The sequence below is a fragment of the Cynocephalus volans genome, chromosome 13, assembly GCF_027409185.1.
Source record: "Cynocephalus volans isolate mCynVol1 chromosome 13, mCynVol1.pri, whole genome shotgun sequence".
NCBI lineage: Eukaryota > Metazoa > Chordata > Mammalia > Dermoptera > Cynocephalidae > Cynocephalus > Cynocephalus volans.
In genome coordinates, this window is record NC_084472.1 from 1,600,032 (window position 1) to 1,612,648 (window position 12,617).

The 12,617-nt window shown below is 35.4% G+C and overlaps 1 non-coding gene across 1 annotated transcript; it reads right to left on the minus strand.

Moving 5' to 3' along the window:
• Window positions 1-12,283: 12,283 nt before the first annotated feature.
• LOC134362353 (U6 spliceosomal RNA) lies at window positions 12,284-12,390 on the minus strand. The gene has a single exon (XR_010021610.1). It is a non-coding gene; the product is annotated as a U6 spliceosomal RNA (small nuclear RNA).
• Window positions 12,391-12,617: the final 227 nt, after the last annotated feature.

Below are 12,617 nucleotides of genomic sequence, written 5' to 3' on the forward strand. Positions count from 1 at the left end.
GCTCAGCCCTTATACATTTTTTTAAAGCTCATTAAAGCATGTGACTACACAGAGGTTAAGGGTAAAGAGTAAAGTCAAACTTATTAGGAATCTACAGCTTTACAACTCACCGGTTGTAAAATCTTTGGAGTGATGGAGTGTAGAGCTAGAGCTAGGGTCTGGAGCTCCCAGACCCCTCGAGCCCATTCATGAACCCTTCACACGCATGTCTACGATCTAGGTAACCAGACAAAATGGTCCCTCAAGCCTTCGTTGAAGAAGGAATAGTCTTTATTCAGCACACACACCACTATGAGCTAAGCAGTCCACAGGAGAAACTCCAAAACTCAACTGCTACCAGCAAAGTCCACTGAAAAACTGAGCAGCTGCCAGCAGAGTAAACATGCTCTATTTTTAGATGCAAGCTCTCTGCCTGCTAACCTACTTCACAAATTCAAGAACACACAATAGCAACAAAACTAAAAAGATACATTGGTGCACATACACACTAACTCAACCCACACACAGCTTGTTTACAAGAAATGTGCTGCTCGACACCCACCCAGACCTGAGTCGAGGGAGCCTGACTAAATTATCCTATTTTCCCCAGATGGAATCTAATAACTTTAGTTCTCTCATTCTAAAAGCACTTAATGTCAGCAATATTAGATAAAATATATGTAAACATCCTATTAGACAGGAGACATACTATGTTTCCCAGGCGTAAGGAGTTTAATACATATAATGAGGGGGTTAATAACTTGTGAAAGCATTGGAAAAGTAGAGGTCAGAGAAATCAGAGAAGTGGATATTGAAGATCTCAGACAGAAGCATGAACCAGGTGGTTTTCTCCATCTCACCAGGAAGCTGCTGCAGTTCTCCAGGTTCTTTGAGATCTCACCAATCATTTTCATCTGCAGTGACAAAGTGAGTGGGGGGCTGCTGTGATTCTCCCCTGCCCATGTGTCTGGCTGCAGCTGCCTCCCACGAATAATGGCTGCTTTTCCACTTTCACCTTGCAAATCTCTTGTGAGTTCTCATTGGTAAATTCTAAGCCAGAACCATAGGGAAGGAGATTCTGAGAAACATAATTCACACTCTCAGAAGGGAGTGGTGGTGGGTGCTAGCCCAAGGTTACTTAACATGGTATTTGGCATAAAAGAAATTGCTGAGTAAATGATTGCTGCCATTATTACCACAGGCATGATTTCCATGTTGTGTATGTTTCACATCTTCATTGATCAATTTCAGTTAGTGAAATTAGAAAAGAAGTATTTTAACACATGACCATATCAAGTTTAGGAGTTTAAGAAAATCCATTCAACCAGTAGCCTGCTTTGATGTGTCAGAGAAAATCACCTCAAGTCATGGTTACTGTATGTTAACCAAATGCACAGTTAATGATTTGATTCTTAAAAGATTTATGGTGTTCATGTAAGTGCGGCATTATATGACCAGAGGAATATTCAAATAAATCTAAGACGCAATCCTTATCATCAAAAAACATGAAGACTTAATAGAGAACTAATAATTGAATGACAGTGACAAATAATTCAACTGATATTTTCTCTTGATATTCCAGTATAAATCTATTCACCCTAATTTTTCAATAGTCTTTTCTTAATTTGTATTTTTTTTTTTGCTTTCTTTATTTTATTTTATTTTGTCGATCTACAATGTGGTTGAATATTGTGGCCCATTTTCCGAAACCACCCTTCCTCCTCCTTCTCCCCCCTCCCTCCCAACAATGTTTTTTCTGTATGCTTGTCATATCAACTTTAAGGAATTGTAATTGTTATGTCTTCTTCCCCTCCCCCCCATTTTTCTTTGTGTGTGTGAATTTATTTATTTATTTTTAGCTCCCACCAATAAGCGAGAACATGTGGAATTTTCTTTCTGTGCCTGACTTGTTTCCTGACTTTGAACTATACTGCAAAGCTATAATAACCAAAACAGTATGGTACTGGCATAAAAACAGACATACTGATCAATGGAATAGAATAGAGAATCCAGAAATCAACCCACACACCTACAGCCATCTGATCTTTGACAAAGGCACCAAGCCTATACACTGGGGAAGAGACCGCCTCTTCAGCAAATGGTGCTGGGAGAACTGGATATCAATATGCAGGAGAATGAAACTAGACCCATACATTTCACCATACACTAAAGTCAACTCAAAATGGGTTAAAGAATTAAATATACACCCTGAAACAATAAAACTTCTTAAAGAGAACATAGGAGAAACACTTCAGGAAGTAGGACTGGACACAGACTTCATGAATGTATTTTTGATTTGGAGACTAAAGTTGATCTTATAGTCAGGGCGTAAAATGCCAAACATACTGAAATGAATTTAATATGTGAATATTGACACCATCAAAACTAGAATGTGCCATAAGCCATAAACTTGCTACTTAAAGATAGCATTTTCTCCCCCAAACTATCTCTACTATTTATTAAAACTTTTCATTTCTTTTTCTGAAATATTGAGATTTGCTAAACAAATTCATAGTCTCTTGAGTGTGAATTTCCCAGACCGAATGTTTTTACTTTTGCAAGCACTTATTGTTTTTGCCTGGAAAGAACTTTCCTTCCTCACCTGCCTGGTAGGATCAAACTGTAGGGGAGAAGAGATTTCTTTCCTTGTCCATTGTTGGGTTCATGGCTGAGACCCCTAACAAAAGACAGATTAAGAGGAGAAAAATATAAAAAATTATCTAATATAAACTTTATATGACATGGAAGCCTTCAGAAATGAAGAGCCAAAAAAACAAGGAAGCTTGTGTATTTTTATGCCAAATTTGATGAAGAAGTGGATAGTTGTGGAAGGAGATGACTGGAAGACACAAGGGGTATGATCTAATGGTAATAAACTTGGGGGAGCTTAGGAAGGCCTGTTTGTTCAGATTCTTCTTGACATCACTATGTCTTCAAGGATAAGGGCATTCCTCTCCTCTGGGTATAGGGTGGATATCTCTGGAAAGGAGGTTTTATGTCCTACCTATGAGGAAGGTTAGAAAATTCTTTTATGGCCTGCTTCAGTGAAGGAGAAGGGGAAAGTAACCTTCCTGCTTCTGCTATTTCCTCAAATGTCAAGGTAACATATTTTGAGATAGCACATCCTGAACCTCATCACTACCTCTTTCATGACTTACCTTGAGCATTTTCTCTTGTAAGAAAACCTACCCCATTTCTCCCAGCCAGAATTTAATGCTTCCTTCACTGCGTGCCCCTACTGCCAGAGCATGTTACTATCACATTGTGTCACTGTGACACAGTGATGCATATTTTTCATGCTTAATCATCACTGTTTGAATCCAAATCTCCACCACTGTATACATCTTTTTAAACTAGGAATGGTGTCTGGTTCATCTTTGTGTCCCCAGTGCTTATTTCATTACTGGTCCCCATATTAGTTCTTATTGCTATCATGGCAGATTACCCCAACTTTAGTGGCTTAAAGCAACTCAACTTTATTTTCTTCTACTTCTGAGCATCAGAAGTTTGAAATGGATCTTACTGGGCTAAAAATCAGTGTCAGGAGTGTGGCATCCCTTCTGAAGCCTTCAAGGTAGAGCTCCTTTCCTTGTCTTTTCCAGCTTCTAGAGGCAGTCAACATTCCCTTGAACATGGCCTCTTCCCACATCTTCAAACCCAGCAGTGTAGCCTCTTTAAATCACTCTCTACCTCTCTCACTTATAAAATTCTTGTGATCACATTAATTTGAGATAATCTCCCTTCTCAAGATGCTTAACTTAATCATTTCTGCCAAGACTCTTTGCCATGTAAAGTAAGAAATTTTTAGGTTTTGGGAATTAGGATGTGGACATCTTTGGAGAGGGTATTATTCTGTTTACTATAGTGTCCAGATAAAGTCTCTTCAATGAATGAGGCATCCCCATATCTGAGCCCATCCACTTCCTGAATATTAATTTCTTTGTATTTTCTGAATCTCTTTAACTTTATGGAATACAGAGCATTGTATTTTTTGGGGGTGTGAATGCTCCATGTGGTTTTTTAGATGTTTCTGTAAGTGAAAATTTTAATTATGCTTCCAACAGAAACAGCACAATTTGACTACTGTCCTAAGAAATAAAAATATTGTAAAGTTTCCATTTTTATTTTTTATAAAAGTACTGGATTTTTTCAAGTCCCATTTTTAACACAGCCCCCTCTCCTGTAGTGCAATGTGGAAATACTTTGCTAATTCTAGAAAGAAGGAACATGAAGAGGCACAGTTAGTGTTTGATTAAAACAAAAAAACAGCCATTATTATCACATTAACCTCTGAGATGTGCTGTCCTTGTCCTTTAAATCTTAAAATTAACAAATGAAAAATAATATATAATAGTATACTTTCCAGACTGTTTTGCTGTATTTCTGAAACTTTTCTTATCTTTTTTCTTTTCTTCCACTTTCTTCCTCCTTTTTACTATTCTTTGTTTTCTTTTTGGTCTTTAAGTTACGATAACCCTCCACAATGCTTCTCTGGAATTCTCTAATTCTTTTTTTAAAATTTCATTTTGGGATAAGTGTTATTATTTACCCATTGTCTATTTTAATTACTCAAAGGACCCAGATCAAAAATTCCCTCATCACCTTTATTTAAAATAAATCTTAAATTCACATTTTGTTACAAGATATCCATCGACTTTATGTTGCTGCTATCAGTTTTGATGCTGTCACTTAAAGGCCAAACTGTCAGCATTAATGTCAAAGTAGATATCAATAAAAGGTGTCATTTATTTGCATTCAAATCAGCAGAGAAATAGTGACAAGTTGGCATCTGAGAGAAAAGCATTTGAATACCATATGGATATGTAAGTCTCATCGGTATCAGTTTAAAACCAATTCGAATTTTAGCAGGAATTATGATTTAAAGTCCCTGAATTTATATTTGGCAATTGCAAGCAAGCCTTGAGGTCCATAAAAAGTAACTGAGGTAAGATGAAATAAAAACCCTCAAGGGGAAAAAGCAGGTAATTCTTATAGCAGCTTGCTATAGTTTGAATGCACCCCCCAAACTCACTGAAGCTTAATCCCGAAAGTGGCACTTTTAAGAGGGTGGGAAATCCAAATCCAACTATGGCATTTGAAAAGGGGCCTTTAAGGGGTTATTGGATCATGAGGACTATGTCCTTTTGAATGAATTAATCCATTTGTGAGTTAATAGCTTAAATGGTTAATGGGTTATCAGGGAGTGGATTGGGGGCTTTACAAGAAGGTGGAAGAAAGGATATGTAAATACATTCTTGCTTAACCCTTGCAACATGATACCCTGCATCCCTACCAAGAAGAAGGTCTTCACCAGATGTGCACCCTGGACCCTACATTTCCCAGTCTCTAAAACTGTAAGAAATAAATTTGTTTTTTTAATAAATTACTTAGTTTCAAGTATTTCATATAAGCAGCAGAAAACTAATACACAGCTCTACTATTGATTGTGAACAACTCTGGGAAATTTATTCACCCTTCCCAAGAATCTGACTATTTGCAATTATAGTGAGGATGACCAAGTAATTTAGTTCACAGAAACAAATGTCACATACACACAAACCCCAATGCACAACATAATAAATTCCAGTTCATTAATTGCGTTGCCAATAAAGCCAGAAACAAGATAAATAATGCTCACTATTGCCACTAATATTTGCATGATATTGGAAGAATTAGTCAAAACCATTAAACAAGAGCAAATAAGGGCATAAAAATTGGGCAAGAAGTAGCAAAATATTATTTGCAAATGATGTAATTCTGTGTCAGGGAGACCCAAGAAAAACTGTAACTAATCTAGTACAAATCATAATTAAACATTGAGATAGCTATGTTCTGAAGACATATCATTTTATCCCAACTTTCCAGATGCTAACAAAAAATTTACCATCTCTGAGAAATTGTTTTATGAAAGGCAAATGTAATTCAACACAATAAATTATATGTTGTTGAAAGTTTGCTGCTTAGATTGTTATAGTTTACTATGGCATGGCAACTTTGGACATAAAAATATTACCTGTTTAGGAGTGATATATTTAAATTGAAAATTTTGAGGTTTTTAAAAAATCTATGATTTTAAAGTTAGTTTTAGAACATATATAGAGTTGTCTGGATTTATATAAAAGCATACAGAGATTATATAAAAGTAAGTATAGGAAAAATGTTTTTTTCTTCAGATTGATGCTTAGACCAATAAAAAATTCTTAAGATGTATGATATCTGTAACTTCATATACACTATTTGAGAGAGCCTAGTTACCTTGTCAACTTCTTGAATTCACACTAACAGTATGGATTTTAAATTTCTGCTCAGATATATGTATAAGAGAAAAGGCATATATAATATTTACCGAAATTTTTTCTTGCCTTTATATAAATTCAAAACAATTAAAAGCAGAGATAGCATAACAGAACATTGTGAAAGTTAGATAGAACCTAAGGAATCATTTTAAGAGTTACTTCTAATAAATTATCTGTAAAATCTTAAACACATTCTAAAATACTAAAAAATTGATTGTCTTTTTAACACATAACCAGGAAAGTTCAGATGTAAATAATCAGTTCCTTATTGGCAATTACACACAACATTTTCTTTTAGATACTTTCTTCAGTTGCTGGATTTTGCTAAAAGCACAGAAAATTTATGTCCATGTATTTATTTAGCTATTTACACTGTGATGTTTTACTATCAATTATTTTATTTATTAAGTTTATTTGTAATTGAAAGTGATTTTGAGTTATTATGACTTCTAAATGAATAAAATGAGACAATAAAATGAAACACAAGATCATGAATTCTTTTTTTTATTTAATTCTGGACTAGGCTGAGTATGTAAATTTTTATGTAAAAATTAATTTAACAATAATTCCACAACTCATGTTCATGTTTTCAATCTCTATCTGACATGACTATCATTTAAAATAATTTTATATATGTGTTTAGTAATATGCCATAGCATAAATTAAATTTTTTTAATTTTGCTAGACATTAACTTAAATTGTATATCTATGTCCTTCACTTTATTGTATATTAATTGACATATATTAGTGCCTTATATTTTAACAATGGATTTCTTTCATTATTTTTAATCTTACAGAAAGATTATTGCTATCAATTTAATCACACATGTAAAATACTGTAGTAACAACCCAGAAATGCTTTTCGTCTACATTTCCCAGTTTTTGATAATTCCCTCAGTTGCTTACTTAGAAACTTTCTGGAAACTGACATGTAGTTTGATGTGGCAAAAATGTAAAGGTTAATTTGCTCAATTGCTGAGACTTTAATCAAAACACATCAGTTACTTAGAGTGTTTGAAATTTCCTGTAAATTTCTCTAATTAGGAAACCCTGAGAGATTCCTTGGAAAGGAATTAAAACCACCAAAATATGTTGACAGAGAGATACTTTTCTTTTTCCTCTTATTGAGTAAGCTCAAAACATCACAGAATTTTGCAAAAACTTAAGAATGCCATGTGGTGTGACCTCAAATGCTGTCTGGATTTATTGTGATTGTTTTATTGCCCATATTTTTGTGGAGTAGGAAATGTGTTGTCATTGACATGGGAAAAATATTCTGATTAAAGGAGAACTCATTAAAAGTGTATTACAAGAGAGGATCCATAAATTATTAGACTAGATATTCAGGAATTCCGTTTGCCTTTAGGAGGGAAAAAATACCGTAGATTTTAAAGTTGTGTCATTTAATCACATTTTATTTGTTTATTTTTTTATCAAGAGTAGAAAAATATTGTTCATGGAAATGTAAATTAGCACAGCCATTATGGAAAACAGTATGGAGGTTCCTCAAAAAACTAAAAATAGAATTGCCATATGATCCAGCATTCCCACTTCTGGATTTATAGCCAAAGGAACTGAAATCAGTTATGTCAAGCGATATCTGCATTCTCATGTTCATTGCAGCACTATTCACAGTAGCCAAGACAAGAAAGCAACCTAAGTATCCATCACAGATGAATGGATAAAGAAAATGTGGTATACATACACAATGAAATACTATTCAGCATTTTTTAAAAAGGAAATTCTGTCATTTGCAACAACATAATGTATCTGGAGGATATTATCCTGTTGAATAAGCCAGACACAGAAAAACAAATACCACATACTCTCACTTATATGGAGATTCTAAAAAAGCTGAACTCATAAAAGCAGAGTGGTAGTTACCAGACGCTGGGTGGGGGTGGATGGAGGATGGGGAGATGTTAGTCAAAGGGGACAAAGTCTCAGTTAGAGAGGAGGCACAACTTTAGTGCTATTTTATACTATTGCACAGTATGGTGATCACAGTTAATAATAATGTATTGTGTATTTCAAAATTGCTAAAAGATACATTTTAAATGTTCTCACCACAAAAGTTCTAAGTAGATGAAGTGATAAATACGTTAATCAGCTTTGTTTAATCATTCTATAATGTATACATGTATCAAAACATCACATTGTACCCCATCAATATATACAATTATTACTTGTCAATTAAAAATAATTTTAAAATCTGAGTATAAAAAATGAGCAACAGGAACAAAAATATAGAATACAGGTACAAGAAAGCCCCTTGACACCAAACCATCTACTTCTCTGGGTCAGGAGATCTCTGCGTGCACTATGGGTTCTCTATGAGTTTCCTGCTGATCTCAGGAACCAGCCCCAATATCAGTAACCAAGCTTAACCATCTCATTCAAGCAGAGAATAAAGCTATATAATTTAACCATGATATATTTGATTTCTTGAAATAATTTATTTTTACAAAATCATTTTGCTTTATAAGCAAACTAACAGATGGCGAAATCTGGACATAACTGTGGAGACCTATTTAAACAATTTCATTATTGGCTAAAGCACACTCTGTTAATGCTGTTTCCAAATTATTCATCCATTTATACTCACCTGCAAACACTAGTATATACAGTTATTGAAAGAGTGACACTGATTTCACAGGAGAAAAGTTTCACCAGGGATTAAGTTAACACATTGCCATTCCCTTTTTGCATGCTATTCACAAAACACTTATGGCCAGGTGACACATATTGGTAGGCTAAAGACAACGTACATTTTAAGCTGGTTGGTGCCAATTCTCTACTGGTTATTAAATATTTTTAATGTGCACAAAAAAAGGAGCAGAAATGTGTTGCCCTCAGCATATAACATGGCTATATAATATCAAGAACAACAACAACAAAGAATTGAGAGAGACTTTGACAGTCAGCCCACCTTTTAATTTAGAAGATGTAAAACATACATATGTAGACTTCCTCAAGGGCAATAACCATCATCTCAAAATCCTGCTAAATCTCTAAATACTTGTAACAGCTATGACATGTACTTTCATATATAAAAAGAAAAGCACCTAATACATTCTGGCACCATAGGGAAAAAAGTGCACATTTAGTCATGGCTAAGACACAAATATTGGAATGCTAAACTCAGAGAATCTCACTCTCTCTAATTTTGTCCATATTTCTGAATCATAGCTTATATGAATAAGAGAATAGATGTGAAGGGCTGGTTTGCTATGAATAGACACTTTTAAAACAAATATCTAGGTTTTAACTACAAACCCAGTGTCTATTGCAGAGTTGAAAGAGAGGAATGGATGATGGTGTGATTGATGTGGTCAGAATGGAGGTTAGGAAAGCAAACAGACTCTGCAGGGAAGATGAGCTGGTGTGAAACGCCACTGTTTCCTGACAAATCTAGAAAATAAGACCAGGTTAGGTTTCTGAGTTGTTTAGTAGCCAAAAGTAACAACATTACTAATAATGGTAACTAAATTGATTGTGAATTTGCTATGTTTTAGGCATTATGTTGAGACCATCATCCCCACTCTAATCTTGAACCTGTGGTATATGAACTAGTGTTACCCTTATTACCACGTGGGGAATGTGACACATGAGAAGTCTGAGAATACTGTCAAGGGTGTGTGGCAAAGCTGATGTCTGAGGCTCACCGTCTGCTAATTATGTTCATCTTTGGGAGGGCAAGAGGAAGAGTTAAAGTCAGATTGTCAGGCCTGAGGCCAGTGTCCAGACATTCCAGACAAGCAAAGTCCATAGGCAGAAGGTCATATTACGTGCCTGCTGTTCAGTAGATGTAGAAAGGCACAGACAAGTACACAATATTTATGTATAGACTCGAATTAGGGATTATGGTTTCAGGGAGGCAAGCCTGAGTAAACATAACAAGAATGGGCTTTAGAATGAGCAAATGGGCTCAAACTAGGCAGCTGGTACAAGTACAAATGGCGTTTGGGCGGATATGCCAGGAAAAGTGCAGTCTGATCTCTGCCTAAGTAGCCTTCCCAATGTAAATGAAGGAAAGTAGTGCACGTGGCTGCTCCCAAAGAAAAATGGGGTTGTCCACTAGCTGTGTAGCAAAGGGGTAGTATACAAGGGTACTTCAAAACGTTCTGGAAAAATAGAATTGAAAGATAATGCAAATCTTTCCATGAACTTTTTAAAGTGTCCTTGCATATATATTTTTTAATTTTTACCTTTTGTACAAACTAAAAAGTTCATATTTGATTCAGACTCCTTCCTTCCTTCCTTCCTTCCTTCCTTCCTTCCTTCCTTCCTTCCTTCCTTCCTTCCTTCCTTCCTTCCTTCCTTCCTCCTTTCCTTCCTTCATCTAGTGTCCTTTTTCTGTTCCTGAATCCCACTCATCATACCACATTACATTTAATCATAATGGTACCATAGGCTCCTCTTGGCTGTGACAATTTCTGAGATTTATTGTTTTTGACAACCTTGATAGTTTTGAGGAATATTGGCAAGGTATTTAGTAGACTTCACCTTGATTTGTGTTTGTCTGATTTTTTTTTCTCATGATTACACTGAAGTAATGGGTTTTGGGGAGGAAGACCACAAATGTAAAGTGTCGTTTTCGTCACGTTATATCAAGGGTACATACTATTAACATGACTTATCACTGTTAATGTTATGCTTCTCAAGTTTCTCTACTTTAAAGTTTCATTTTCCCCCTTTTCCACACTCTACTCTTTAGAAGGAAGTCATTATGCACAGCCACACTTAAGGTGGGGAATTATGCTCTAACTGCTTCAGGGTGAACGATCCACAGAAATTATTCAGAATTCTTCTGCATGGAAGATTTGTTTTGTCTTCCACATTTATTTATTTATTTGTTCAATAATTTATTTATACCAATATGGGCTCATGGTGTTTATTTTATACTTTGGATTATGAACCAATATTGCTTTATTCTGTTGCTCAAATTATCTCAACTTTGGCCACTGGGAGCTCTTTTACATGTACCCTCTGTCATTCCCTCATCATTGTGTTTTACTTTTTCTCTTTTTTCTTTTTCTTTTTGCTCTTTCTTACTTTCTAGCACCACAAGATGGTTCAGGCTCATCTTGTATTTTCCCTGCCCCAGTCCTAGATTCAGCCATTTCTCCAAGAAGACCTAATACCTTTCATTGCTACCGGAGTGTCATTTTTCTAGGGCCTCTCACTTGACAGAGAAGGAAAGATAGGTATATAGTCATCAATCAGTATCCATGGGGGATTGGTTCCAGGACCCCCATGGATGCTCAAGTCCCTTAGAGTCTGCCTTTCATATCCCCAGGTTCTGCATCCATGAATATGGAGGGCTGACTGTATATACTAACCCATGTACATACACTTATCTATAAATATTTCTGTTATAACTATCTATATCTATTTTAAACTAAACATGAGTTCATACTGATTCTACAACTCCAATCCATTACTACTCGAACCATTCTAGCCCCCTTTTTTGCTTATATGTCACCTCTCTCTCCAGTGAGAAACCTGGCTCCCACTACCTGTCACACATTTGCTAAATTGTTCAATTCTAGCATGCATGTACAGAGGTTTCATAATTGATAACCCATACACCCATGGGAAGTAACTTTATCATAAGAATATAGTTCTTTTTTTTTTTTTTTTGATGAGATCTTGGTCTTTTTTTTTTTTTAATTTTATTTTGTCGATATACATTGTGGCTGATTATTGCTCCCCATCACCAAAACCCCCCTCCCCCCCAACAATGTCCTTTCTGTTTGCTTGTCGTATCAACTTCAAGTAATTGTGGTTGTTATATCTTCTCCCCCCCCGGTTTTGTGTGTGTGTGTGTGTGCGTGTGTGTGTGTGTGTGTGTGTGTGTGTGTGTGAATTTATATATTAATTTTTAGCTCCCACCAATAAGTGAGAACATGTGGTATTTCTCTTTCTGTGCCTGACTTGTTTCACTTAATATAATTCTCTCGAGGTCCATCCATGTTGTTGCAAATGGCAGTATTTCATTCGTTTTTAAAAATATGGAACGCTTCACGAATTTGCGTGTCATCCTTGCGCAGGGGCCATGCTAATCTTGTCTGTATCGTTCCAATTTTAGTATATGTGCTGCCGAAGCGAGCACAAGAATATAGTTCTTATCTACAGATCCTTTTCCCTTTAATCTCACAAACTTCATTCATTTCCAAAGTTACTCAGGTCAGTACATTTTACCCATACCTCCTTCAAGCGATTGTTTCATACATTTGTAATACTGCTCGATTCTTTTATCACACAATGCCTTCTTTCCTGGACCTCATAAGTAATTTTTTAAAAATTTTATGCATTAATATTCACTCTTTGTGTTATAAA